We start from the raw sequence: 27,677 nt of genomic DNA on the forward strand, positions 1-27,677 counted from the left end.
TGACTGAAGCGGCCCACTGATCTGGATACAGACTGGATCTGGTGGCTACGGTGACCTCGGAATAAGGGATTTCTTTAAAAGACTCTTTTATTCATATAAGATTTTCTCCAACTTTTCAGATGGAGGCATGAGAAAGAGATTGCCTTGATTGGGCTTGTGGTTATTGGTGGACCGAGGGGACTTTTGTGAGTTTTACTCCTCCCTTTTGGAGTGGGGGGGGGGGCTGACGAAACGCATGTGGGCAGGCGTCGTCACCCTTGATGACCCTTGGCGAGCGTAGTGGTTTACCAGAGGCAGCGCACAGGCCCGAGGGGTCATAGACACAGCTCGAGTTTCTTTTCATTGTCGCATAAATCTTTCGCCTTTTACTAAAGATTTCCGTGAAGAGGAACTTTTGCGAGTGACCTGTATTTTTGGGTGCTCTGCTCACAGCAGAGCTACATCGAAATGTCAAGAGCAGAATCAATTTGGCCGTCCGCCAACACGCTGCAGGAGGGCGTGCCACTGGTCATCGTCTGTATTTGCACTCTCTGCGTTTGCGCTGTCAGCACTTAGTGTTTATTTAGCTGGCATGGGAAGGCAGCACTTTCTTGTACGTGACGGGATGCAAATTCTGGAAGGCTCTCTTTAGTGACGGGTCCAAACAAAGATCTCATCAGCTCCTCTAGCCCTATCGGCTACTCGTGCACTTCGAGCCTTCTTAACGACGGCGCAAGTGGCTGACTGCTGACTGCGTTGGTGGTATAGTGGTGAGCATAACTGCCTTCCAAGCAGTTGACCTGGGTTCGATTCCAGGCCAACGCATGTCCTTTGGCTCGGGCTGATGTCGAAGCAGAACTCCTTCTGTGACCTGTGGCTCCTCCCAAAACTTTTGGATGGATCATTCGGAAGCCGAAAAGAGCTAGCTCTCCCCGTCGGGGAAACGAACCCCAGTCTTCCGCGTGACAGGCGGAGAAACTGTCCACTATACTAACGAGGAGCTGCGCATGCTGCTGTTTCTCCCCCAACCGACTCTACTGCACCGACATAACTGAACAATGCATGGCTTTTTCTGACGCTGACACAGCCCTAGCACCGTCAAATTCTGGATGGACCCATCATTAGCTAAAGTCGCATAACATTTGGAACACTACCCGTTGCAGGGGTCATTGTTTGGACTTTTTTTAATTGCGCTTTAAACAAAAAGGATTGTGTCAATGCAACTGAACAACATTAATTAGGAACACAGTGCGTCAATAAAGCAAAATGACAGTTAAAGGCATTTCGTCATTGAAATCGATGATGTCATCATTCAGCTAAGTTCAGTTTAAATAGTATCTGTGCAATAATTTGCAATCAAGTCAACGATATCGCTGTACATGAAGTGTCCCCAGATATGCCTGCCAGAGGCGACAGAGGCAAGGAACCAAAACTCGATCGGTGAAAAAATGGAGAAAAAACCCGGTGAGAAACCAGGCTCAGTCGGGGAGACAGTTCTCCTCTGGTCAGAAGAAACCAGCAAATCAGCTCCAGGCTGCAGAAAAGTCAGACTGTGCAGAAGAATCATCTGTTTCCTGTGGTCTTGTCCTGGTGGTCGTCTAAGACAAGGTCTTTACAGGGGATCTGTATCTGGGGCTCATCTAGTTGTCCCGGTCTCCGCTGTGTTTCAGGGCCATAGAGGTCCTTTCTAGGGGTAATCCACCATCTTGTCTGGATACTGACTGGATCCGGGTGACTGAAGCGGCCCACTGATCTGGATACAGAATGGATCTGGTGGCTACGGTGACCTCGGAATAAGGGATTTCTTTAAAAGACTCTTTTATTCATATAAGATTTTCTCCAACTTTTCAGATGGAGGCATGATAAAGAGATTGCCTTGATTGGGCTTGTGGTTATTGGTGGACCGAGGACAGAGCTACATCAAAATGCAATAGCAGAATCAATTTGGCCGTCCGCCAACACGCTGCAGGAGGGCGTGCCACTGGTCATCGTCTGTATTTGCACTCTCTGCGTTTGCGATGTCAGCACTTAGTGTTTATTTAGCTGGCATGGGAAGGCAGCACTTTCTTGTACGTGACGGGATGCAAACTCTGGAAGGCTCTCTTTAGTGACGGGTCCAAACAAAGATCTCATCAGCTCCTCTAGCCCTATCGGCGACTCGTGCACTTCGAGCCTTCTTAACGACGGCGCAAGTGGCTGACTGCTGACTGCGTTGGTGGTATAGTGGTGAGCATAGCTGCCTTCCAAGCAGTTGACCCGGGTTCGATTCCCGGCCAACGCATGTCCTTTGGCTCGGGCTGATGTCGAATCAGAACTCCTTCTGTGACCTGTGGCTCCTCCCAAAACTTTTGGATGGATCATTCGGAAGCCGAAAAGAGCTAGCTCTCCCCGTCGGGGAATCGAACCCCGGTCTTCCGCGCGGGAGCCGAAAATAGTTAAGCTTAACTTCTCTTAACTTTTCCCATTCATTCTCTATGGTAGTGCTTAACACTACGGATGCAATATATTTGTGGCCACACGTAGATTTCCTGGCGCTGTTTCGCTTCTTCCGTGGCAGGGAATTCAAACAGCAGATACTCATCTGTCAATCATTCGCTCTGAAGGAGAGGAGACGCGTTTTACGATCGGAGATTTCTTCACGAAATTGTTTTGTTTGAACAACATACGCTGCCAAACTCCCAACAAGCAGGTAAAGTGAATTCTGTGTTTCTTTTAAAAAAACTAAACCAAAAAAAAAAAAACCTTACAATTAATTACTTATTATATTATCATATAATCATACTTATGTGATTATTTATAGCAACTGTTTTGAATGTTATGTGATTTTCAAGACTTTAGTGCAAATATATAAATATATATATATATATATATATATATATATAATTGTCAACATGTACTGTGTGGTACAATTTCAAAATAACTATTTCCTATATATATATATATATATATATATATATATATATATATATATATATATATATATATATACATATACATATATATATATATATATATATATATATATATATACATATACATATATGTTTATATATATAAAAAATTGTCAACATTTTCTGTGTGGTACAACTTAAAATAACTATTTCCTATGTTAAGTTAACTTTATTCCTGTGATGCAAAGCTGAATTCTTCAGCATCATTTATACTCTTCAGTGTGTCATATGATCCAGAAATCATTATTTATATGATTTTTTGCTTACAAAACATTTCTTATTGTAATCAATGTTGATATTATCATTGTCACTACAATGATGAAAGCACATTATTTTCGGAAGGTTGACGTGATGCTGAAGACTGGAGTAATAATTCAGAAAATTCAGCTTTTCATAACAGGAATAAATTACAATGATTAGAAAATATATTCAAATATAAAAAAATAAAAAAACATTTGTAAAAATAAGGACACACACACACACACATACATATATATATATATATATATATATATATATATATATATATATATATATATATATATATATATATAATGAATTATAAAATACATTTGATATATTTAATTTGAATCTATATTTCAGGAATGTTAAGATGATGCATGCTGTGTCAAGACCCATCCACCCGTCTCACTCCACCATAACATCACACCAGACACTGAAGGGAAGGGTTTCTTCCGGATGCAGGTAAATAAATAATTCATACAGGCACTTATGTGTGTAAACTGTCTGTCTCATATGTGCACACCACACCAAGACAAATATTTTAATAAAGTAATGCTGTTAATCTTCTGTAGAACACCACACCATCTGCCATAACTGCGTCCCTCGTTCAGCTCACACTGGACCCCTCAGAACGGCTGGTCTTCGTGTTGGACCATAGATGGACAGATCTGTTGAGAACTGCCTCTCTTGAACATCTCTTGGCAACGCAACATAGGAGCAAGGATCTTCTTAAACGGGTTGAAGGCTTGTTTTTTTTTCTGTGTCTTCCACAAATTGTATTATTATTAATATTATTGTAGCTGTTGTTGTTTAATCTACAATTTTAAATTATTTAATTGATTTCCATTTGTTAAATAAAACATCAGAAGTATTGGCCTTGTTTACACTGTACTTTAGTGTGTTAATTAATTGTATTGACTTGCTTTATTTTATCTTGCTCAGTTTTGTAAACACTAAATGTTAGTAACGGCTATTATTAAACTCCGTAAATAAATATTTTATTTAAAATACTCTTACCAGTCAAATGTTTTTCAGCAGTAAGATTTTTAATGTTTTTTGAGAATCTCTTCTGCTCACCAAGCCTGCCTTTATTTTATCCAAAGTACAGCAAAAACAGTAGCATTTTAAATATTCTTACTATTTTAAATCAGCTGCTTTCTATTTCAATTCAATTCAATTCAATTCAAGTTTACTTGTATAGCGCTTTTTACAATACAAATTGTTACAAAGCAACTTTACAGAAAATTATGTTTCTACAATATTTAGTAATAACTTATAAGTGGTGACTGTCAGTTTGTGCACGTATGACAGGATTTGTAGAAAAATTCATACAAGACGTAGTCAGCCAGACGATGAACATTATTAATTTTATTAATAATTAATAATTATTATATGATGCAGTCACACTTGTAGCAATATTTGTTAGTTCTGTTTGTTGATTCAGGGTTGGCATCATCTGGGGTCCTCTGAGGGTCAGCATCATCTCTTCTCAGGTGTTCTGGATCCAGACTGGAGCTTGTGTAAATCCTAGTTACCACGGGATGAAGATCCCAGCAGAAACAGAGACACATAGAGACATCATTAGCATAGCTGCTGTTCCAACAGAGTAAAATTAATTAGTTTAACCCAAGCTAAAGAATAAGAATGCACATTTGATCAGATACAACTACACTCACAATTTAAGAGATACATTATTCGAATGCTTGGCGAAAGAGATGCGTTTATAATCTAGATTTAAACAGAGAGAGTGTGTCTGAACCCCGAACATTATCAGGAAGGCTATATATTTGAATATATACTGTAATTTATTTCTGTGATGCACAGCTGTATTTTCAGCATCATTCATCCAGTCTTCAGTGTCACATGATCTTCAGAAATCAGAATAATATGATGATTTACTGCTCAAGAAAAATTTATTATTATTATTATTATTACTGTTGTTGTTATGTTATGTTGAAAACAGCCGAGTACAATCTTTTCAGTTTCTTACATGAATAGAAAGTTCAGAAGAACAGCATTTATCTGAAATATATATATATATATATATATATTTTAATTTTCATCATCAACATTTTTCATCTTTATCATCACTTTTAATCAATTTAAATCATTCTTGCTAAAAAAAAAAGGCATTAATTTCTGTCATTTCTTTCCCCCCAAAAGAATGGTACAATCTATATTGTTAAGAAAGCTTTTTATTTCAAATAAATGCAGATCTTTGGATCTTTCTATTTAAAGAATCCCTGGGGGGGTTTAAAATATTGATAATAATAATAATAATAATATTTTTTCTTGAGCAGTAAATCATCATATTATTCTGATTTCTGAAGATCATGTGACACTGAAGACAGGAGAAATGATGCTGAAAATACAGCTGCTCATCACAAAAATAAAATACATTTTACTATATGTTCAAATAGAAAGCAGTTATTTTAACTAGTAAAAATATTTCAACAATATTATTGCTTTAACTGTATTTTGGACCAAATAAAGGCAGGCTTGGTGAGAATTAAAAATCTTACTGTTCAAAAACATTTAAGTGGTAGTGTAATATATTTTTTTTCTGTGTTCTCCACAACTTTAGATTTTATTATTGTTGTTGTTGTTGAATCTATACATTTAAATATTTTCATGTATTTCAATTTGTTAATTAAAATACTATAAGTATGTGGCCTTGTTTGAACTGTATTGAACTGTGTGTTAAGTTTTATTGATTAAAAAATGTATACATTTTGTTGATTTTCTTTTAAATTGATATTACATTTTATTTACTTGCTCAGATATGTAAACACTGAATGTTAATAACTGTTACCATTAAACATACATAATTATTTAATATAAAACATATTTGTATTGTTTTTTCTGTTCTCCACATCTTTATTTTTATTATATCTGTTGCTGTTGTTTAATAACCTATGATTATTTTATGTATATTTATTTAATTATTATATATTTTTGTTTTTTCTTTTAATTTTTATAAGTATATTACTTTACTATAAATAAAATGAAAAACTTACTTTTTTGTGAGTTTTAGTTATATTTCATATATATGGGTTTTCTGTACAGTTATACACATATAAATAGACGTATCTTTATAAATAAAGGCCTGAAACATTATCAAAGTGTTCTTTTTAATTATTCACATTTTTCTATATTAAAAATAACTATTCCCTATTATAATGTATATGTTTCTTAAGATCTTTGCACATTTTGTACACCATACAAAAGAACAATTATTACAAGATTTATTTTTATCTTTGTTCACAAAGTTCATCTATTATATGTTAATCGTACTTAAAGTGTACCTAGATGAAAAAACGAATACAAACTCATTTTATGGTATTTGTGGCCGAGACGGGATTCGAACCTCTAATTCTGTGTATTTTTTTCGTCCCGCCTCCCTGGAATTTCCTTCGTTGCTATTGGCTAGTTAGCGCTCTACACCTATCCGCGACTGGCCTCCGCGTGACAGGCGGAGATACTGTCCACTATACTAACGAGGAGCTGCGCATGCTGCCGTTTCTCCCCCAACCGACGCTACTGCACCGACATAACTGAACAATGCATGGCTTTTTCTGACGCTGACACAGCCCTAGCACCGTCAAATTCCGGTTGGACCCATCATTAGCTAAAGTCGCATAACATTTGGAACACTACCCATTGCAGGGGTCATTGTTTGGACTCTTTTTTTTTTTTTTTTTTAATTGCGCGTTAAACAAAAAGGATTGTGTCAATGCAACTGAACAACATTAATTAGGAACACAGTGCGTCAATAAAGCAAAATGACAGTTAAAGGCATTTCGTCATTGAAATCGGTGATGTCATCATTCAGCTAAGTTCAGTTTAAATAGTATCTGTGCAATAATTTGCAATCAAGTCAACGATATCGCTGTACATGAAGTGTCCCCAGCTATGCCTGCCAGAGGCGACAGAGGCAAGGAACCAAAACTCGATCGATGAAAAAATGGAGAAAAAACTCGGTGAGAAACCAGGCTCAGTCGGGGAGACAGTTCTCCTCTGGTCAGAAGAAACCAGCAAATCAGCTCCAGGCTGCAGAAAAGTCAGACTGTGCAGAAGAATCATCTGTTTCCTGTGGTCTTGTCCTGGTGGTCGTCTGAGACAAGGTCTTTACAGGGGATCTGTATCTGGGGCTCATCTAGTTGTCCCCGTCTCCGCTGTGTTTCAGGGCCATAGAGGTCCTTTCTAGGTGTTGATCCACCATCTTGTCTGGATACTGACTGGATCCGGGTGACTGAAGCGGCCCACTGATCTGGATACAGACTGGATCTGGTGGCTATGGTGACCTCGGAATAAGGGATTTCTTTAAAAGACTCTTTTATTCATATAAGATTTTCTCCAACTTTTCAGATGGAGGCATGAGAAAGAGATTGCCTTGACTGGGCTTGTGGTTATTGGTGGACCGAGGACAGAGCTACATCAAAATGCAATAGCAGAATCAATTTGGCCGTCCGCCAACACGCTGCAGGAGGGCGTGCCACTGGTCATCGTCTGTATTTGCACTCTCTGCGTTTGCGCTGTCAGCACTTAGTGTTTATTTAGCTGGCATGGGAAGGCAGCACTTTCTTGTACGTGACGGGATGCAAACTCTGGAAGGCTCTCTTTAGTAACGGGTCCAAACAAAGATCTCATCAGCTCCTCTAGCCCTATCGGCGACTCGTGCACTTCGAGCCTTCTTAGTGACGGCGCAATTGGCTGACCTAGTTGGTGGTATAGTGGTGAGCATAGCTACCTTCCAAGCAGTTGACCCGGGTTTGATTCCCGGCCAACGCATGTCCTTTGGCTCGGGCTGTTGTCGAAGCAGAACTCCTTCTGTGACCTTTGGCTCCTCCCAAAACTTTTGGATGGATCGTTCGGAAGCCGAAAAGAGCTAGCTCTCCCCGTCGGGGAATCGAACCCCGGTCTTCCGCGTGACAGGCGGAGATACTGTCCACTATACTAACGAGGAGCTGCGCATGCTGCCGTTTCTCCCCCAACCGACGCTACTGCACCGACATAACTGAACAATGCATGGCTTTTTCTGACGCTGACACAGCCCTAGCACCGTCAAATTCCGGATGGACCCATCATTAGCTAAAGTCGCATAACATTTGGAACACTACCCGTTGCAGGGGTCATTGTTTGGACTTTTTTTAATTGCGCTTTAAACAAAAAGGATTGTGTCAATGCAACTGAACAACATTAATTAGGAACACAGTGAGTCAATAAAGCAAAATGACAGTTAAAGGCATTTCGTCATTGAAATCGATGATGTCATCATTCAGCTAAGTTCAGTTTAAATAGTATCTGTGCAATAATTTGCAATCAAGTCAATGATATCGCTGTACATGAAGTGTCCCCAGCTATGCCTGCCAGAGGCGACAGAGGCAAGGAACCGTAACTCGATCGGTGAAAAAATGGAGAAAAAACCCGGTGAGAAACCAGGCTCAGTCGGGGAGACAGTTCTCCTCTAGTCAGAAGAAACCAGCAAATCAGTTCCAGGCTGCAGAAAAGTCTGACTGTGCAGAAGAATCATCTGTTTCCTGTGGTCTTGTCCTGGTGGTCGTCTGAGACAAGGTCTTTACAGGGGATCTGTATCTGGGGCTCATCTAGTTGTCCCGGTCTCCGCTGTGTTTCAGGGCCATAGAGGTCCTTTCTAGGTGTTGATCAACCATCTTGTCTGGATACTGACTGGATCCGGGTGACTGAAGCGGCCCACTGATCTGGATACAGACTGGATCTGGTGGCTTCGGTGACCTCGGAATAAGGGATTTCTTTAAAAGACTCTTTTATTCATATAAGATTTTCTCCAACTTTTCAGATGGAGGCATGAGAAAGAGATTGCCTTGATTGGGCTTGTGGTTATTGGTGGACCGAGGGGACTTTTGTGAGTTTTACTCCTCCCTTTTGGAGTGGGGGGGGGGGGCTGACGAAACGCATGTGGGCAGGCGTCGTCACCCTTGATGACCCTTGGCGAGCGTAGTGGTTTACCAGGGGCAGCGCACAGGCCCGAGGGTTCGTAGACACAGCTCGAGTGTCTCTTCATTGTCGCATAAATCTTTCGCCTTTTACTAAAGATTTCCGTGGAGGGGAACTTTTGCGAGTGTCCTGTATTTTTTGGGTGCTCTGCTCACAGCAGAGCTACATCGAAATGTCAAGAGCAGAATCAATTTGGCCGTCCGCCAACACGCTGCAGGAGGGCGTGTCACTGGTCATCGTCTGTATTTGCACTCTCTGCGTTTGCGCTCTCAGCACTTAGTGTTTATTTAGCTGGCATGGGAAGGCAGCACTTTCTTGTACGTGACGGGATGCAAATTCTGGAAGGCTCTCTTTAGTGACGTGTCCAAACAAAGATCTCATCAGCTCCTCTAGCCCTATCGGCGACTCGTGCACTTCGAGCCTTCTTAGCGACGGCGCAAGTGGCTGACTGCTGACTGCGTTGGTGGTATAGTGGTGAGCATAGCTGCCTTCCAAGCAGTTGACCCGGGTTCGATTCCCGGCCAACGCATCTCCTTTGGCTCGGGCTGATGTCGAAGCAGAACTCCTTCTGTGACCTGTGGCTCCTCCCAAAACTTTTGGATGGATCATTCGGAAGCCGAAAAGAGCTAGCTCTCCCCGTCGGGGAATGGAAACCCGGTCTTCCGCGTGACAGGCGGAGATACTGTCCACTATACTAACGAGGAGCTGCGCATGCTGCCGTTTCTCCCCCAACCGACGCTATTGCACCCACATAACTGAACAATGCATGGCTTTTTCTGACGCTGACACAGCCCTAGCACCGTCAAATTCCGGTTGGACCCATCATTAGCTAAAGTCGCATAACATTTGAAACACTACCCATTGCAGGGGTCATTGTTTGGACTCTTTTTTTTTTTTTTTTTTTAATTGCGCGTTAAACAAAAAGGATTGTGTCAATGCAACTGAACAACATTAATTAGGAACACAGTGCTTCAATAAAGCAAAATGACAGTCAAAGGCATTTCGTCATTGAAATCGGTGATGTCATCATTCAGCTAAGTTCAGTTTAAATAGTATCTGTGCAAGTATCTGGGGCTCATCTAGTTGTCCCGGTCTCCGCTGTGTTTCAGGGCCATAGAGGTCCTTTCTAGGTGTTGATCAACCATCTTGTCTGGATACTGACTGGATCCGGGTGACTGAAGCGGCCCACTGATCTGGATACAGACTGGATCTGGTGGCTACGGTGACCTCGGAATAAGGGATTTCTTTAAAAGACTCTTTTATTCATATAAGATTTTCTCCAACTTTTCAGATGGAGGCATGAGAAAGAGATTGCCTTGATTGGGCTTGTGGTTTTTGGTGGACCGAGGGGACTTTTGTGAGTTTTACTCCTCCCTTTTGGAGTGGGGGGGGGGGCTGACGAAACGCATGTGGGCAGGCGTCGTCACCCTTGTTGACCCTTGGCGAGCGTAGTGGTTTACCAGGGTCAGCGCACAGGCCCGAGGGGTCGTAGACACAGCTCGAGTTTCTCTTCATTGTCGCATAAATCTTTCGCCTTTTACTAAAGATTTCCGTGGAGGGGAACTTTTGCGAGTGACCTGTATTGTTGGGTGCTCTGCTCACAGCAGAGCTACATCGAAATGTCAAGAGCAGAATCAATTTGGCCGTCCGCCAACACGCTGCAGGAGGGCGTGCCTCATCGTCTGTATTTGCACTCTCTGCGTTTGCGCTGTCAGCACTTAGTGTTTATTTAGCTGGCATGGGAAGGCAGCACTTTCTTGTACGTGACGGGATGCAAATTCTGGAAGGCTCTCTTTAGTGACGGGTCCAAACAAAGATCTCATCAGCTCCTCTAGCCCTATCGGCGACTCGTGCACTTCGAGCCTTCTTAGCGACGGCGCAAGTGGCTGACTGCTGACTGTGTTGGTGATATAGTGGTGAGCATAGCTGCCTTCCAAGCAGTTGACCCGGGTTCGATTCCCGGCCAACGCATGTCCTTTGGCTCGGGCTGATGTCGAAGCAGAACTCCTTCTGTGACCTGTGGTCCTCCCAAAACTTTTGGATGGATCATTCGGAAGCCGAAAAGAGCTAGCTCTCCCTGTCGGGGAATCGAACCCCAGTCTTCCGCGTGACAGGCGGAGATACTGTCCACTATACTAACGAGGAGCTGCGCATGATGCCGTTTCTCCCCCAACCGACGCTACTGCACCGACATAACTGAACAATGCATGGCTTTTTCTGACGCTGACACAGCCCTAGCACCGTCAAATTCCGGATGGACCCATCATTAGCTAAAGTCGCATAACATTTGGAACACTACCCATTGCAGGGCTCATTGTTTGGACTCTTTTTATTTATTTTTTATTTTTTAAATTGCGCTTTAAACAAAAAGGATTGTGTCAATGCAACTGAACAACATTAATTCGGAACACAGTGCGTCAATAAAGCAAAATGACAGTTAAAGGCATTTCGTCATTGAAATCGGTGATGTCATCATTCAGCTAAGTTCAGTTTAAATAGTATCTGTGCAATAATTTGCAATCAAGTCAACGATATCGCTGTACATGAAGTGTCCCCAGCTATGCCTGCCAGAGGCGACAGAGGCAAGGAACCAAAACTCGATCGGTGAAAAAATGGAGAAAAAACCCGGTGAGAAACCAGGCTCAGTCGGGGAGACAGTTCTCCTCTGGTCAGAAGAAACCAGCAAATCAGTTCCAGGCTGCAGAAAAGTCAGACTGTGCAGAAGAATCATCTGTTTCCTGTGGTCTTGTCCTGGTGGTCGTCTGAGACAAGGTCTTTACAGGGGATCTGTATCTGGGGCTCATCTAGTTGTCCCGGTCTCCGCTGTGTTTCAGGGCCATAGAGGTCCTTTCTAGGTGTTGATCAACCATCTTGTCTGGATACTGACTGGATCCGGGTGACTGAAGCGGCCCACTGATCTGGATACAGACTGGATCTGGTGGCTACGGTGACCTCGGAATAAGGGATTTCTTTAAAAGACTCTTTTATTCATATAAGATTTTCTCCAACTTTTCAGATGGAGGCATGAGAAAGAGATTGCCTTGATTGGGCTTGTGGTTTTTGGTGGACCGAGGGGACTTTTGTGTGTTTTACTCCTCCCTTTTGGAGTGGGGGGGGGGCTGACGAAACGCATGTGGGCAGGCATCGTCACCCTTGATGACCCTTGGCGAGCGTAGTGGTTTACCAGGGGCAGGGCACAGGCCCGAGGGGTCGTAGACACAGCTCGAGTTTCTCTTCATTGTCGCATAAATCTTTCGCCTTTTACTAAAGATTTCCGTGGAGGGGAACTTTTGCGAGTGACCTGTATTTTTGGGTGCTCTGCTCACAGCAGAGCTACATCGAAATGTCAAGAGCAGAATCAATTTGGCCGTCCGCCAACACGCTGCAGGAGGGCGTGCCACTGTTCATCGTCTGTATTTGCACTCTCTGCGTTTGCGCTGTCAGCACTTAGTGTTTATTTAGCTGGCATGGGAAGGCAGCACTTTCTTGTACGTGACGGGATGCAAATTCTGGAAGGCTCTCTTTAGTGACGGGTCCAAACAAAGATCTCATCAGCTCCTCTAGCCCTATCGGCGACTCGTGCACTTCGAGCCTTCTTAGCGACGGCGCAAGTGGCTGACTGCTGACTGCGTTGGTGGTATAGTGGTGAGCATAGCTGCCTTCCAAGCAGTTGACCCGGGTTCGATTCCCGGCCAACGCATGTCCTTTGGCTCGGGCTGATGTCGAAGCAGAACTCCTTCTGTGACCTGTGGCTCCTCCCAAAACTTTTGGATGGATCATTCGGAAGCCGAAAAGAGCTAGCTCTCCCCGTCGGGGAATCGAACCCCGGTCTTCCGCGTGACAGGCGGAGATACTGTCCACTATACTAACGAGGAGCTGCGCATGATGCCATTTCTCCCCCAACCGACGCTACTGCACCGACATAACTGAACAATGCATGGCTTTTTCTGACGCTGACACAGCCCTAGCACCGTCAAATTCCGGATGGACCCATCATTAGCTAAAGTCGCATAACATTTGGAACACTACCCGTTGCAGGGGTCATTGTTTGGACTCTTTTTTTTTTTTTTTTAATTGCGCTTTAAACAAAAAGGATTGTGTCAATGCAACTGAACAACATTAATTAGGAACACAGTGCGTCAATAAAGCAAAATGACAGTTAAAGGCATTTCGTCATTGAAATCGGTGATGTCATCATTCAGCTAAGTTCAGTTTAAATAGTATCTGTGCAATAATTTGCAATCAAGTCAACGATATCGCTGTACATGAAGTGTCCCCAGCTATGCCTGCCAGAGGCGACAGAGGCAAGGAACCAAAACTCGATCGGTGAAAAAATGGAGAAAAAACCCGGTGAGAAACCAGGCTCAGTCGGGGAGACAGTTCTCCTCTGGTCAGAAGAAACCAGCAAATCAGTTCCAGGCTGCAGAAAAGTCAGACTGTGCAGAAGAATCATCTGTTTCCTGTGGTCTTGTCCTGGTGGTCGTCTGAGACAAGGTCTTTACAGGGGATCTGTATCTGGGGCTCATCTAGTTGTCCCGGTCTCCGCTGTGTTTCAGGGCCATAGAGGTCCTTTCTAGGTGTTGATCAACCATCTTGTCTGGATACTGACTGGATCCGGGTGACTGAAGCGGCCCACTGATCTGGATACAGACTGGATCTGGTGGCTACGGTGACCTCGGAATAAGGGATTTCTTTAAAAGACTCTTTTATTCATATAAGATTTTCTCCAACTTTTCAGATGGAGGCATGAGAAAGAGATTGCCTTGATTGGGCTTGTGGTTTTTGGTGGACCGAGGGGACTTTTGTGTGTTTTACTCCTCCCTTTTGGAGTGGGGGGGGGGGGCTGACGAAACGCATGTGGGCAGGCATCGTCACCCTTGATGACCCTTGGCGAGCGTAGTGGTTTACCAGGGGCAGGGCACAGGCCCGAGGGGTCGTAGACACAGCTCGAGTTTCTCTTCATTGTCGCATAAATCTTTCGCCTTTTACTAAAGATTTCCGTGGAGGGGAACTTTTGCGAGTGACCTGTATTTTTGGGTGCTCTGCTCACAGCAGAGCTACATCGAAATGTCAAGGGCAGAATCAATTTGGCCGTCCGCCAACACGCTGCAGGAGGGCGTGCCACTGTTCATCGTCTGTATTTGCACTCTCTGCGTTTGCGCTGTCAGCACTTAGTGTTTATTTAGCTGGCATGGGAAGGCAGCACTTTCTTGTACGTGACGGGATGCAAATTCTGGAAGGCTCTCTTTATCTCATCAGCTCCTCTAGCCCTATCGGCGACTCGTGCACTTCGAGCCTTCTTAGCGACGGCGCAAGTGGCTGACTGCTGACTGCGTTGGTGGTATAGTGGTGAGCATAGCTGCCTTCCAAGCAGTTGACCCGGGTTCGATTCCCGGCCAACGCATGTCCTTTGGCTCGGGCTGACGTCGAAGCAGAACTCCTTCTGTGACCTGTGGCTCCTCCCAAAACTTTTGGATGGATCATTCGGAAGCCGAAAAGAGCTAGCTCTCCCCGTCGGGGAATCGAACCCCGGTCTTCCGCGTGACAGGCGGAGATACTGTCCACTATACTAACGAGGAGCTGCGCATGATGCCGTTTCTCCCCCAACCGACGCTACTGCACCGACATAACTGAACAATGCATGGCTTTTTCTGACGCTGACACAGCCCTAGCACCGTCAAATTCCGGATGGACCCATCATTAGCTAAAGTCGCATAACATTTGGAACACTACCCGTTGCAGGGGTCATTGTTTGGACTCTTTTTTTTTTTTTTTTAATTGCGCTTTAAACAAAAAGGATTGTGTCAATGCAACTGAACAACATTAATTAGGAACACAGTGCGTCAATAAAGCAAAATGACAGTTAAAGGCATTTCGTCATTGAAATCGGTGATGTCATCATTCAGCTAAGTTCAGTTTAAATAGTATCTGTGCAATAATTTGCAATCAAGTCAACGATATCGCTGTACATGAAGTGTCCCCAGCTATGCCTGCCAGAGGCGACAGAGGCAAGGAACCAAAACTCGATCGGTGAAAAAATGGAGAAAAAACCCGGTGAGAAACCAGGCTCAGTCGGGGAGACAGTTCTCCTCTGGTCAGAAGAAACCAGCAAATCAGTTCCAGGCTGCAGAAAAGTCAGACTGTGCAGAAGAATCATCTGTTTCCTGTGGTCTTGTCCTGGTGGTCGTCTGAGACAAGGTCTTTACAGGGGATCTGTATCTGGGGCTCATCTAGTTGTCCCGGTCTCCGCTGTGTTTCAGGGCCATAGAGGTCCTTTCTAGGTGTTGATCAACCATCTTGTCTGGATACTGACTGGATCCGGGTGACTGAAGCGGCCCACTGATCTGGATACAGACTGGATCTGGTGGCTACGGTGACCTCGGAATAAGGGATTTCTTTAAAAGACTCTTTTATTCATATAAGATTTTCTCCAACTTTTCAGATGGAGGCATGAGAAAGAGATTGCCTTGATTGGGCTTGTGGTTTTTGGTGGACCGAGGGGACTTTTGTGAGTTTTACTCCTCCCTTTTGGAGTGGGGGGGGGGGCTGACGAAACGCATGTGGGCAGGCGTCGTCACCCTTGATGACCCTTGGCGAGCGTAGTGGTTTACCAGGGTCAGCGCACAGGCCCGAGGGGTCGTAGACACAGCTCGAGTTTCTCTTCATTGTCGCATAAATCTTTCGCCTTTTACTAAAGATTTCCGTGGAGGGGAACTTTTGCGAGTGACCTGTATTTTTGGGTGCTCTGCTCACAGCAGAGCTACATCGAAATGTCAAGAGCAGAATCAATTTGGCCGTCCGCCAACACGCTGCAGGAGGGCGTGCCTCATCGTCTGTATTTGCACTCTCTGCGTTTGCGCTGTCAGCACTTAGTGTTTATTTAGCTGGCATGGGAAGGCAGCACTTTCTTGTTTTTTTTAATTGCGCTTTAAACAAAAAGGATTGTGTCAATGCAACTGAACAACATTAATTAGGAACACAGTGCGTCAATAAAGCAAAATGACAGTTAAAGGCATTTCGTCATTGAAATCGGTGATGTCATCATTCAGCTAAGTTCAGTTTAAATAGTATCTGTGCAATAATTTGCAATCAAGTCAATGATATCGCTGTACATGAAGTGTCCCCAGCTATGCCTGCCAGAGGCGACAGAGGCAAGGAACCAAAACTCGATCGGTGAAAAAATGGAGAAAAAACCCGGTGAGAAACCAGGCTCAGTCGGGGAGACAGTTCTCCTCTGGTCAGAAGAAACCAGCAAATCAGTTCCAGGCTGCAGAAAAGTCAGACTGTGCAGAAGAATCATCTGTTTCCTGTGGTCTTGTCCTGGTGGTCGTCTGAGACAAGGTCTTTACAGGGGATCTGTATCTGGGGCTCATCTAGTTGTCCCGGTCTCCGCTGTGTTTCAGGGCCATAGAGGTCCTTTCTAGGTGTTGATCAACCATCTTGTCTGGATACTGACTGGATCCGGGTGACTGAAGCGGCCCACTGATCTGGATACAGACTGGATCTGGTGGCTACGGTGACCTCGGAATAAGGGATTTCTTTAAAAGACTCTTTTATTCATATAAGATTTTCTCCAACTTTTCAGATGGAGGCATGAGAAAGAGATTGCCTTGATTGGGCTTGTGGTTTTTGGTGGACCGAGGGGACTTTTGTGTGTTTTACTCCTCCCTTTTGGAGTGGGGGGGGGGGGGGCTGACGAAACGCATGTGGGCAGGCATCGTCACCCTTGATGACCCTTGGCGAGCGTAGTGGTTTACCAGGGGCAGGGCACAGGCCCGAGGGGTCGTAGACACAGCTCGAGTTTTTCTTCATTGTCGCATAAATCTTTCGCCTTTTACTAAAGATTTCCGTGGAGGGGAACTTTTGCGAGTGACCTGTATTTTTGGGTGCTCTGCTCACAGCAGAGCTACATCGAAATGTCAAGGGCAGAATCAATTTGGCCGTCCGCCAACACGCTGCAGGAGGGCGTGCCACTGTTCATCGTCTGTATTTGCACTCTCTGCGTTTGCGCTGTCAGCACTTAGTGTTTATTTAGCTGGCATGGGAAGGCAGCACTTTCTTGTACGTGACGGGATGCAAATTCTGGAAGGCTCTCTTTAGTGACGGGTCCAAACAAAGATCTCATCAGCTCCTCTAGCCCTATCGGCGACTCGTGCACTTCGAGCCTTCTTAGCGACGGCGCAAGTGGCTGACTGCTGACTGCGTTGGTGGTATAGTGGTGAGCATAGCTGCCTTCCAAGCAGTTGACCCGGGTTCGATTCCCGGCCAACGCATGTCCTTTGGCTCGGGCTGATGTCGAAGCAGAACTCCTTCTGTGACCTGTGGCTCCTCCCAAAACTTTTGGATGGATCATTCGGAAGCCGAAAAGAGCTAGCTCTCCCCGTCGGGGAATCGAACCCCGGTCTTCCGCGTGACAGGCGGAGATACTGTCCACTATACGAACGAGGAGCTGCGCATGATGCCGTTTCTCCCCCAACCGACGCTACTGCACCGACATAACTGAACAATGCATGGCTTTTTCTGACGCTGACACAGCCCTAGCACCGTCAAATTCCGGATGGACCCATCATTAGCTAAAGTCGCATAACATTTGGAACACTACCCGTTGCAGGGGTCATTGTTTGGACTCTTTTTTTTTTTTTTTTAATTGCGCTTTAAACAAAAAGGATTGTGTCAATGCAACTGAACAACATTAATTAGGAACACAGTGCGTCAATAAAGCAAAATGACAGTTAAAGGCATTTCGTCATTGAAATCGGTGATGTCATCATTCAGCTAAGTTCAGTTTAAATAGTATCTGTGCAATAATTTGCAATCAAGTCAACGATATCGCTGTACATGAAGTGTCCCCAGCTATGCCTGCCAGAGGCGACAGAGGCAAGGAACCAAAACTCGATCGGTGAAAAAATGGAGAAAAAACCCGGTGAGAAACCAGGCTCAGTCGGGGAGACAGTTCTCCTCTGGTCAGAAGAAACCAGCAAATCAGTTCCAGGCTGCAGAAAAGTCAGACTGTGCAGAAGAATCATCTGTTTCCTGTGGTCTTGTCCTGGTGGTCGTCTGAGACAAGGTCTTTACAGGGGATCTGTATCTGGGGCTCATCTAGTTGTCCCGGTCTCCGCTGTGTTTCAGGGCCATAGAGGTCCTTTCTAGGTGTTGATCAACCATCTTGTCTGGATACTGACTGGATCCGGGTGACTGAAGCGGCCCACTGATCTGGATACAGACTGGATCTGGTGGCTACGGTGACCTCGGAATAAGGGATTTCTTTAAAAGACTCTTTTATTCATATAAGATTTTCTCCAACTTTTCAGATGGAGGCATGAGAAAGAGATTGCCTTGATTGGGCTTGTGGTTTTTGGTGGACCGAGGGGACTTTTGTGTGTTTTACTCCTCCCTTTTGGAGTGGGGGGGGGGGGGGAGGGCTGACGAAACGCATGTGGGCAGGCGTCGTCACCCTTGATGACCCTTGGCGAGCGTAGTGGTTTACCAGGGGCAGCGCACAGGCCCGAGGGGTCGTAGACACAGCTCGAGTTTCTCTTCATTGTCGCATAAATCTTTCGCCTTTTACTAAAGATTTCCGTGGAGGGGAACTTTTGCGAGTGACCTGTATTTTTGGGTGCTCTGCTCACAGCAGAGCTACATCGAAATGTCAAGAGCAGAATCAATTTGGCCATCCGCCAACACGCTGCACGAGGGTGTGCCACTGGTCATCGTCTGTATTTGCACTCTCTGCGTTTGCGCTGTCAGCACTTAGTTTTTATTTAGCTGGCATGGGAAGGCAGCACTTTCTTGTACGTGACGGGATGCAAATTCTGGAAGGCTCTCTTTAGTGACGGGTCCAAACAAAGATCTCATCAGCTCCTCTAGCCCTATCGGCGACTCGTGCACTTCGAGCCTTCTTAGCGACGGCGCAAGTGGCTGACTGCTGACTGCTGACTGCTGACTGCGTTGGTGGTATAGTGGTGAGCATAGCTGCCTTCCAAGCAGTTGACCCGGGTTCGATTCCCGGCCAACGCATGTCCTTTTGCTCGGGCTGATGTCGAAGCAGAACTCCTTCTGTGACCTGTGGCTCCTCCCAAAACTTTTGGATGGATCATTCGGAAGCCGAAAAGAGCTAGCTCTCCCCGTCGGGGAATCGAACCCCGGTCTTCCGCGTGACAGGCGGAGATACTGTCCACTATACTAACGAGGAGCTGCGCATGCCTCCGTTTCTCCCCCAACCGACACTACTGCACCGACATAACTGAACAATGCATTGCTTTTTCTGATGCTGACACAGCCCTAGCACCGTCAAATTCCGGATGGACCCATCATTAGCTAAAGTCGCATTACATTTGGAACACTACCCGTTGCAGGGGTCATTGTTTGGACATTGTTTTTTTTTTGTTTTTTTTTTTTAAATTGCGCTTTAAACAAAAAGGATTGTGTCAATGCAACTGAACAACATTAATTAGGAACACAGTGCGTCAATAAAGCAAAATGACAGTTAAAGGCATTTTGTCATTGAAATCGGTGATGTCATCATTCAGCTAAGTTCAGTTTAAATAGTATCTGTGCAATAATTTGCAATCAAGTCAACGATATCGATGTACATGAAGTGTCCCCAGCTATGCCTGCCAGAGGCGACAGAGGCAAGGAACCAAAACTCGATCGGTGAAAAAATGGAGAAAAAACCCGGTGAGAAACCAGGCTCAGTCGGGGAGACAGTTCTCCTCTGGTCAGAAGAAACCAGCAAATCAGTTCCAGGCTGCAGAAAAGTCAGACTGTGCAGAAGAATCATCTGTTTCCTGTGGTCTTGTCCTGGTGGTCGTCTGAGACAAGGTCTTTACAGGGGATCTGTATCTGGGGCTCATCTAGTTGTCCCGGTCTCCGCTGTGTTTCAGGGCCATAGAGGTCCTTTCTAGGTGTTGATCAACCATCTTGTCTGGATACTGACTGGATCCGGGTGACTGAAGCGGCCCACTGATCTGGATACAGACTGGATCTGGTGGCTACGGTGACCTCGGAATAAGGGATTTCTTTAAAAGACTCTTTTATTCATATAAGATTTTCTCCAACTTTTCAGATGGAGGCATGAGAAAGAGATTGCCTTGATTGGGCTTGTGGTTATTGGTGGACCGAGGGGACTTTTGTGAGTTTTACTCCTCCCTTTTGGAGTGGGGGGGGGCTGACGAAACGCATGTGGGCAGGCGTCGTCACCCTTGATGACCCTTGGCGAGCGTAGTGGTTTACCAGGCGCAGCACACAGGCCCGAGGGGTCGTAGACACAGCTCGAGTTTCTCTTCATTGTCGCATAAATCTTTCGCCTTTTACTAAAGATTTCCGTGGAGGAGAACTTTTGCGAGTGACCTGTATTTTTGGGTGCTCTGCTCACAGCAGAGCTACATCGAAATGTCAAGAGCAGAGTCAATTTGGCCGTCCGCCAACACGCTGCAGGAGGGTGTGCCACTGGTCATCGTCTGTATTTGCACTCTCTGCGTTTGCGCTGTCAGCAATTAGTGTTTATTTAGCTGGCATGGGAAGGCAGCACTTTCTTGTACGTGACGGGATGCAAATTCTGGAAGGCTCTCTTTAGTGACGGGTCCAAACAAAGATCTCATCAGCTCCTCTAGCCCTATCGGCGACTCGTGCACTTCAAGCCTTCTTAGCGACGGCGCAAGTGGCTGACTGCGTTGGTGGTATAGTGGTGAGCATAGCTGCCTTCCAAGCAGTTGACGCGGGTTCGATTCCCGGCCAATGCATGTCCTTTGGCTCGGGCTGATGTCGAAGCAGAACTCCTTCTGTGACCTGTGGCTCCTCCCAAAACTTTTGGATGGATCATTCGGAAGCCGAAAAGAGCTAGCTCTCCCCGTCGGGAAATCGAACCCCGGTCTTCCGCGTGACAGGCGGAGATACTGTCCACTATACTAACGAGGAGCTGCGCATGCTGCCGTTTCTCCCCCAACCGATACTACTGCACCGACATAACTGAACAATGCATGGCTTTTTCTGATGCTGACACAGCCCTAGCACTGTCAAATTCCGGATGGACCCATTATTAGCTAAAGTCGCATTACATTTGGAACACTACCCGTTGCAGGGGTCATTGTTTGGACATTGTTTTTTTTTTTTTTTTTAAATTGCGCTTTAAACAAAAAGGATTGTGTCAATGCAACTGAACAACATTAATTAGGAACACAGTGCGTCAATAAAGCAAAATGACAGTTAAAGGCATTTCGTCATTGAAATCGGTGATGTCATCATTCAGCTAAGTTCAGTTTAAATAGTATCTGTGCAATAATTTGCAATCAAGTCAACGATATCGCTGTACATGAAGTGTCCCCAGCTATGCCTGCCAGAGGCGACAGAGGCAAGGAACCAAAACTCGATCGGTGAAAAAATGGAGAAAAAACCCGGTGAGAAACCAGGCTCAGTCGGGGAGACAGTTCTCCTCTGGTCAGAAGAAACCAGCAAATCAGTTCCAGGCTGCAGAAAAGTCAGACTGTGCAGAAGAATCATCTGTTTCCTGTGGTCTTGTCCTGGTGGTCGTCTGAGACAAGGTCTTTACAGGGGATCTGTATCTGGGGCTCATCTAGTTGTCCCGGTCTCCGCTGTGTTTCAGGGCCATAGAGGTCCTTTCTAGGTGTTGATCAACCATCTTGTCTGGATACTGACTGGATCCGGGTGACTGAAGCGGCCCACTGATCTGGATACAGACTGGATCTGGTGGCTACGGTGACCTCGGAATAAGGGATTTCTTTAAAAGACTCTTTTATTCATATAAGATTTTCTCCAACTTTTCAGATGGAGGCATGAGAAAGAGATTGCCTTGATTGGGCTTGTGGTTATTGGTGGACCGAGGGGACTTTTGTGAGTTTAACTCCTCCCTTTCGGAGTGGGAGGGGGCTGACGAAACGCATGTGGGCAGGCGTCGTCACCCTTGATGACCCTTGGCGAGCGTAGTGGTTTACCAGACGCAGCGCACAGGCCCGAGGGGTCGTAGACACAGCTCAAGTTTCTCTTCATTGTCGCATAAATCTTTCGCCTTTTACTAAAGATTTCCGTGGAGGGGAACTTTTGCGAGTGACCTGTATTTTTGGGTGCTCTGCTCACAGCAGAGCTACATCGAAATGTCAAGAGCAGAATCAATTTGGCCGTCCGCCAACACGCTGCAGGAGGGCGTGCCACTGGTCATCGTCTGTATTTGCACTCTCTGCGTTTGCGCTGTCAGCACTTAGTGTTTATTTAGCTGGCATGGGAAGGCAGCACTTTCTTGTACGTGACGGGATGCAAATTCTGGAAGGCTCTCTTTAGTGACGGGTCCAAACAAAGATCTCATCAGCTCCTCTAGCCCTATCGGCGACTCGTGCACTTCGAGCCTTCTTAGCGACGGCGCAAGTGGCTGACTGCTGACTGCGTTGGTGGTATAGTGGTGAGCATAGCTGCCTTCCAAGCAGTTGACCCGGGTTCGATTCCCGGCCAACGCATGTACTTTGGCTCGGGCTGATGTCGAAGCAGAACTCCTTCTGTGACCTGTGGCTCCTCCCAAAACTTTTGGATGGATCATTCGGAAGCCGAAAAGAGCTAGCTCTCCCCGTCGGGGAATCGAACCCTGGTCTTCCGCGTGACAGGCGGAGATACTGTCCACTATACTAACGAGGAGCTGCGCATGTTGCCGTTTCTCCCCCAACCGACACTACTGCACCGACATAACTGAACAATGCATGGCTTTTTCTGACGCTGACACAGCCCTAGCACCGTCAAATTCCGGATGGACCCATCATTAGCTAAAGTCGCATAACATTTGGAACACTACCCGTTGCAGGGGTCATTGTTTGGACTTTTTTTTTTTAAATTGCGCTTTAAACAAAAAGGATTGTGTCAATGCAACTGAACAACATTAATTTGGAACACAGTGCGTCAATAAAGCAAAATGACAGTTAAAGGCATTTCGTCATTGAAATCGGTGATGTCATCATTCAGCTAAGTTCAGTTTAAATAGTATCTGTGCAATTATTTGCAATCAAGTCAACGATATCGCTGTACATGAAGTGTCCCCAGCTATGCCTGCCAGAGGCGACAGAGGCAAGGAACCAAAACTCGATCGGTGAAAAAATGGAGAAAAAACCCGGTGAGAAACCAGGCTCAGTCGGGGAGACAGTTCTCCTCTGGTCAGAAGAAACCAGCAAATCAGTTCCAGGCTGCAGAAAAGTCAGACTGTGCAGAGGAATCATCTGTTTCCTGTGGTCTTATCCTGGTGGTCATCTGAGACAAGGTCTTTACAGGGGATCTGTATCTGGGGCTCATCTAGTTGTCCGATAGGGCTAGAGGTGTTTCAGGGCCATAGAGGTCCTTTCTAGGTGTTGATCAACCATCTTGTCTGGATACTGACTGGATCCGGGTGACTGAAGCGGCCCACTGATCTGGATACAGACTGGATCTGGTGGCTACGGTGACCTCGGAATAAGGGATTTCTTTAAAAGACTCTTTTATTCATATAAGATTTTCTCCAACTTTTCAGATGGAGGCATGATAAAGAGATTGTCTTGATTGGGCTTGTGGTTATTGGTGGACCGAGGGGACTTTTGTGAGTTTTACTCCTCCCTTTCGGAGTGGGGGGGGGGGGGGCTGACGAAACGCATGTGGGCAGGCGTCGTCACCCTTGATGACCCTTGGCGAGCGTAGTGGTTTACCAGAGGCAGTGCACAGGCCCGAGGGATCGTAGACACAGCTCGAGTTTCTCTTCATTGTCGCATAAATCTTTCGCCTTTTACTAAAGATTTCCGTGGAGGGGAACTTTTGCGAGTGACCTGTATTTTTGGGTGCTCTACTCACAGCAGAGCTACATCGAAATGTCAAGAGCAGAATCAATTTGGCCGTCCGCCAACACGCTGAAGGAGGGCGTGCCACTGGTCATCGTCTGTATTTGCACTCTCTGCGTTTGCGCTGTCAGCACTTAGTGTTTATTTAGCTGGCATGGGAAGGCAGCACTTTCTTGTACGTGACGGGATGCAAATTCTGGAAGGCTCTCTTTAGTGACGGGTCCAAACAAAGATCTCATCAGCTCCTCTAGCCCTATCGGCGACTCGTGCACTTCGAGCCTTCTTAGCGACGGCACAAGTGGCTGACTGCTGACTGCTGACTGCGTTGGTGGTATAGTGGTATAGTGGTGAGCATAGCTGCCTTCCAAGCAGTTGACCCGGGTTCGATTCCTGGCCAACGCATGTCCTTTGGCTCGGGCTGATGTCGAAGCAGAACTCCTTCTGTGACCTGTGGCTCCTCCCAAAACTTTTGGATGGATCATTCGGAAGCCGAAAAGAGCTAGCTCTCCCCGTCGGGCAATCGAACCCCGGTCTTCCGCGTGACAGGCGGAGATACTGTCCACTATACTAACGAGGAGCTGCGCATGTTGCCGTTTCTCCCCCAACCGACACTACTGCACCGACATAACTGAACAATGCATGGCTTTTTCTGACGCTGAAACAGCCCTAGCACCGTCAAATTCCGGATGGACCCATCATTAGCTAAAGTCGCATAACATTTGGAACACTACCCGTTGCAGGGGTCATTGTTTGGACTCTTTTTTTTTTTTTTTTTTTTAAATTGCGCTTTAAACAACAAGGATTGTGTCAATGCAACTGAACAACATTAATTAGGAACACAGTGCGTCAATAAAGCAAAATGACAGTTAAAGGCATTTCGTCATTGAAATCGGTGATGTCATCATTCAGCTAAGTTCAGTTTAAATAGTATCTGTGCAATAATTTGCAATCAAGTCAACGATATCGCTGTACATGAAGTGTCCCCAGCTATGCCTGCCAGAGGCGACAGAGGCAAGGAACCAAAACTCGATCGGTGAAAAAATGGAGAAAAAACCCGGTGAGAAACCAGGCTCAGTCGGGGAGACAGTTCTCCTCTGGTCAGAAGAAACCAGCAAATCAGTTCCAGGCTGCAGAAAAGTCAGACTGTGCAGAATAATCATCTGTTTCCTGTGGTCTTGTCCTGGTGGTCGTCTGAGACAAGGTCTTTACAGGGGATCTGTATCTGGGGCTCATCTAGTTGTCCGATAGGGCTAGAGGTGTTTCAGGGCCATAGAGGTCCTTTCTAGGTGTTGATCAACCATCTTGTCTGGATACTGACTGGATCCGGGTGACTGAAGCGGCCCACTGATCTGGATACAGACTGGATCTGGTGGCTACGGTGACCTCGGAATAAGGGATTTCTTTAAAAGACTCTTTTATTCATATAAGATTTTCTCCAACTTTTCAGATGGAGGCATGATAAAGAGATTGTCTTGATTGGGCTTGTGGTTATTGGTGGACCGAGGGGACTTTTGTGAGTTTTACTCCTCCCTTTTGGAGTGGGGGGGGGGGGGCTGACGAAACGCATGTGGGCAGGCGTCGTCACCCTTGATGACCCTTGGCGAGCGTAGTGGTTTACCAGAGGCAGCGCACAGGCCCGAGGGTTCGTAGACACAGCTCGATTTCTCTTCATTGTCGCATAAATCTTTCGCCTTTTACTAAAGATTTCCGTGGAGGGGAACTTTTGCGAGTGACCTGTATTTTTGGGTGCTCTGCTCACAGCAGAGCTACATCGAAATGTCAAAAGCAGAATCAATTTGGCCGTCCGCCAACACGCTGCAGGAGGGCGTGCCACTGGTCATCGTCTGTATTTGCACTCTCTGCGTTTGCGCTCTCAGCACTTAGTGTTTATTTAGCTGGCATGGGAGGGCAGCACTTTCTTGTACGTGACGGGATGCAAATTCTGGAAGGCTTTCTTTAGTGACGGGTCCAAACAAAGATCTCATCAGCTCCTCTAGCCCTATCGGCGACTCGTGCACTTCGAGCCTTCTTAGCGATGGCGCAAGTGGCTGACTGCTGACTGCGTTGGTGGTATAGTGGTGAGCATAGCTGCCTTCCAAGCAGTTGACCGGGGTTCGATTCCCGGCCAACGCATGTCCTTTGGCTCGGGCTGATGTCGAAGCAGAACTCCTTCTGTGACCTGTGGCTCCTCCCAAAACTTTTGGATGGATCGTTCGGAAGCCGAAAAGAGCTAGCTCTCCCCGTCGGGGAATCGAACCACGGTCTTCCGCGTGACAGGCAGAGATACTGTCCACTATACTAACGAGGAGCTGTGCATGCTGCTGTTTCTCCCTCAACCGATGCTACTGCACCGACATAACTGAACAATGCATGGCTTTTTCTGACGCTGACACAGCCCTAGCACCGTCAAATTCCGGATGGACCCATCATTAGCTAAAGTCGCATAACATTTGGAACACTACCTGTTGCAGGGGTCATTGTTTGGACTCTTTTTTTTTTTTTTTTTTTTTAAATTGCGCTTTAAACAACAAGGATTGTGTCAATGCAACTGAACAACATTAATTAGGAACACAGTGCGTCAATAAAGCAAAATGACAGATAAAGGCATTTCGTCATTGAAATCGGTGATGTCATCATTCAGCTAAGTTCAGTTTAAATAGTATCTGTGCAATAATTTGCAATCAAGTCAACGATATCGCTTTACATGAAGTGTCCCCAGCTATGCCTGCCAGAGGTGACAGAGGCAAGGAACCAAAACTCGATCGGTGAATAAATGGAGAAAAAACCCGGTGAGAAACCAGGCTCAGTCGGGGAGACAGTTCTCCTCTGGTCAGAAGAAACCAGCAAATCAGTTCCAGGCTGCAGAAAAGTCAGACTGTGCAGAAGAATCATCTGTTTCTTGTGGTCTTGTCCTGGTGGTCGTCTGAGACAAGGTCTTTACAGGGGATCTGTATCTGGGGCTCATCTAGTTGTCCGATAGGGCTAGAGGTGTTTCAGGGCCATAGAGGTCCTTTCTAGGTGTTGATCAACCATCTTGTCTGGATACTGACTGGATCCGGGTGACTGAAGCGGCCCACTGATCTGGATACAGACTGGATCTGGTGGCTACGGTGACCTCGGAATAAGGGATTTCTTTAAAAGACTCTTTTATTCATATAAGATTTTCTCCAACTTTTCAGATGGAGGCATGAGAAAGAGATTGTCTTGATTGGGCTTGTGGTTATTGGTGGACCGAGGGGACTTTTGTGAGTTTTACTCCTCCCTTTTGGAGTGGGGGGGGGGGGGGGGCTGACGAAACGCATGTGGGCAGGCGTCGTCACCCTTGATGACCCTTGGCGAGCGTAGTGGTTTACCAGAGGCACCGCACAGGCCCGAGGGTTCGTAGACACAGCTCGATTTCTCTTCATTGTCGCATAAATCTTTCGCCTTTTACTAAAGATTTTCGTGGAGGGGAACTTTTGCGAGTGACCTGTATTTTTGGGTGCTCTGCTCACAGCAGAGCTACATCGAAATGTCAAAAGCAGAATCAATTTGGCCGTCCGCCAACACGCTGCAGGAGGGCGTGCCACTGGTCATCGTCTGTATTTGCACTCTCTGCGTTTGCGCTGTCAGCACTTAGTGTTTATTTAGCTGGCATGGGAGGGCAGCACTTTCTTGTACGTGACGGGATGCAAATTCTGGAAGGCTTTCTTTAGTGACGGGTCCAAACAAAGATCTCATCAGCTCC

At 45.8% G+C, this 27,677-nt stretch overlaps 24 non-coding genes across 24 annotated transcripts; 20 read left to right on the plus strand and 4 right to left on the minus strand.

Moving 5' to 3' along the window:
* The first annotated feature begins 324 nt into the window (after positions 1–324).
* LOC132145750 (U5 spliceosomal RNA) lies at positions 325–439 on the plus strand. The gene has a single exon (XR_009434517.1). It is a non-coding gene; the product is annotated as a U5 spliceosomal RNA (small nuclear RNA).
* A 1,749-nt stretch (positions 440–2,188) lies between these two features.
* Positions 2,189–2,260, plus strand: trnag-ucc (transfer RNA glycine (anticodon UCC)). The gene has a single exon. It is a non-coding gene; the product is annotated as a tRNA-Gly (tRNA).
* Positions 2,261–8,067: 5,807 nt separating this feature from the next.
* On the minus strand, positions 8,068–8,139 carry trnad-guc (transfer RNA aspartic acid (anticodon GUC)). The gene has a single exon. It is a non-coding gene; the product is annotated as a tRNA-Asp (tRNA).
* A 1,058-nt stretch (positions 8,140–9,197) lies between these two features.
* LOC132145770 (U5 spliceosomal RNA) lies at positions 9,198–9,313 on the plus strand. The gene has a single exon (XR_009434537.1). It is a non-coding gene; the product is annotated as a U5 spliceosomal RNA (small nuclear RNA).
* Positions 9,314–9,606: 293 nt separating this feature from the next.
* On the plus strand, positions 9,607–9,678 carry trnag-ucc (transfer RNA glycine (anticodon UCC)). The gene has a single exon. It is a non-coding gene; the product is annotated as a tRNA-Gly (tRNA).
* Positions 9,679–10,645: 967 nt separating this feature from the next.
* On the plus strand, positions 10,646–10,760 carry LOC132145958 (U5 spliceosomal RNA). Its single transcript, XR_009434716.1, has one exon. It is a non-coding gene; the product is annotated as a U5 spliceosomal RNA (small nuclear RNA).
* A 1,609-nt stretch (positions 10,761–12,369) lies between these two features.
* Positions 12,370–12,484, plus strand: LOC132145808 (U5 spliceosomal RNA). The gene has a single exon (XR_009434573.1). It is a non-coding gene; the product is annotated as a U5 spliceosomal RNA (small nuclear RNA).
* A 293-nt stretch (positions 12,485–12,777) lies between these two features.
* Positions 12,778–12,849, plus strand: trnag-ucc (transfer RNA glycine (anticodon UCC)). Its single transcript has one exon. It is a non-coding gene; the product is annotated as a tRNA-Gly (tRNA).
* A 103-nt stretch (positions 12,850–12,952) lies between these two features.
* On the minus strand, positions 12,953–13,024 carry trnad-guc (transfer RNA aspartic acid (anticodon GUC)). Its single transcript has one exon. It is a non-coding gene; the product is annotated as a tRNA-Asp (tRNA).
* A 1,069-nt stretch (positions 13,025–14,093) lies between these two features.
* LOC132145809 (U5 spliceosomal RNA) lies at positions 14,094–14,208 on the plus strand. The gene has a single exon (XR_009434574.1). It is a non-coding gene; the product is annotated as a U5 spliceosomal RNA (small nuclear RNA).
* Positions 14,209–14,481: 273 nt separating this feature from the next.
* trnag-ucc (transfer RNA glycine (anticodon UCC)) lies at positions 14,482–14,553 on the plus strand. The gene has a single exon. It is a non-coding gene; the product is annotated as a tRNA-Gly (tRNA).
* Positions 14,554–14,656: 103 nt separating this feature from the next.
* Positions 14,657–14,728, minus strand: trnad-guc (transfer RNA aspartic acid (anticodon GUC)). The gene has a single exon. It is a non-coding gene; the product is annotated as a tRNA-Asp (tRNA).
* Positions 14,729–15,796: 1,068 nt separating this feature from the next.
* On the plus strand, positions 15,797–15,911 carry LOC132145810 (U5 spliceosomal RNA). The gene has a single exon (XR_009434575.1). It is a non-coding gene; the product is annotated as a U5 spliceosomal RNA (small nuclear RNA).
* A 1,031-nt stretch (positions 15,912–16,942) lies between these two features.
* Positions 16,943–17,057, plus strand: LOC132145871 (U5 spliceosomal RNA). Its single transcript, XR_009434632.1, has one exon. It is a non-coding gene; the product is annotated as a U5 spliceosomal RNA (small nuclear RNA).
* Positions 17,058–17,350: 293 nt separating this feature from the next.
* On the plus strand, positions 17,351–17,422 carry trnag-ucc (transfer RNA glycine (anticodon UCC)). Its single transcript has one exon. It is a non-coding gene; the product is annotated as a tRNA-Gly (tRNA).
* A 1,250-nt stretch (positions 17,423–18,672) lies between these two features.
* Positions 18,673–18,787, plus strand: LOC132145811 (U5 spliceosomal RNA). Its single transcript, XR_009434576.1, has one exon. It is a non-coding gene; the product is annotated as a U5 spliceosomal RNA (small nuclear RNA).
* Positions 18,788–19,094: 307 nt separating this feature from the next.
* trnag-ucc (transfer RNA glycine (anticodon UCC)) lies at positions 19,095–19,166 on the plus strand. The gene has a single exon. It is a non-coding gene; the product is annotated as a tRNA-Gly (tRNA).
* Positions 19,167–19,269: 103 nt separating this feature from the next.
* On the minus strand, positions 19,270–19,341 carry trnad-guc (transfer RNA aspartic acid (anticodon GUC)). Its single transcript has one exon. It is a non-coding gene; the product is annotated as a tRNA-Asp (tRNA).
* A 1,076-nt stretch (positions 19,342–20,417) lies between these two features.
* On the plus strand, positions 20,418–20,532 carry LOC132145949 (U5 spliceosomal RNA). The gene has a single exon (XR_009434708.1). It is a non-coding gene; the product is annotated as a U5 spliceosomal RNA (small nuclear RNA).
* A 1,602-nt stretch (positions 20,533–22,134) lies between these two features.
* On the plus strand, positions 22,135–22,250 carry LOC132145863 (U5 spliceosomal RNA). Its single transcript, XR_009434625.1, has one exon. It is a non-coding gene; the product is annotated as a U5 spliceosomal RNA (small nuclear RNA).
* A 293-nt stretch (positions 22,251–22,543) lies between these two features.
* trnag-ucc (transfer RNA glycine (anticodon UCC)) lies at positions 22,544–22,615 on the plus strand. The gene has a single exon. It is a non-coding gene; the product is annotated as a tRNA-Gly (tRNA).
* Positions 22,616–23,857: 1,242 nt separating this feature from the next.
* LOC132145929 (U5 spliceosomal RNA) lies at positions 23,858–23,972 on the plus strand. The gene has a single exon (XR_009434688.1). It is a non-coding gene; the product is annotated as a U5 spliceosomal RNA (small nuclear RNA).
* A 1,632-nt stretch (positions 23,973–25,604) lies between these two features.
* Positions 25,605–25,718, plus strand: LOC132145916 (U5 spliceosomal RNA). Its single transcript, XR_009434675.1, has one exon. It is a non-coding gene; the product is annotated as a U5 spliceosomal RNA (small nuclear RNA).
* Positions 25,719–27,339: 1,621 nt separating this feature from the next.
* LOC132146057 (U5 spliceosomal RNA) lies at positions 27,340–27,453 on the plus strand. The gene has a single exon (XR_009434807.1). It is a non-coding gene; the product is annotated as a U5 spliceosomal RNA (small nuclear RNA).
* Positions 27,454–27,677: the final 224 nt, after the last annotated feature.

Source organism: Carassius carassius, chromosome 8 (assembly GCF_963082965.1).
Source record: "Carassius carassius chromosome 8, fCarCar2.1, whole genome shotgun sequence".
NCBI lineage: Eukaryota > Metazoa > Chordata > Actinopteri > Cypriniformes > Cyprinidae > Carassius > Carassius carassius.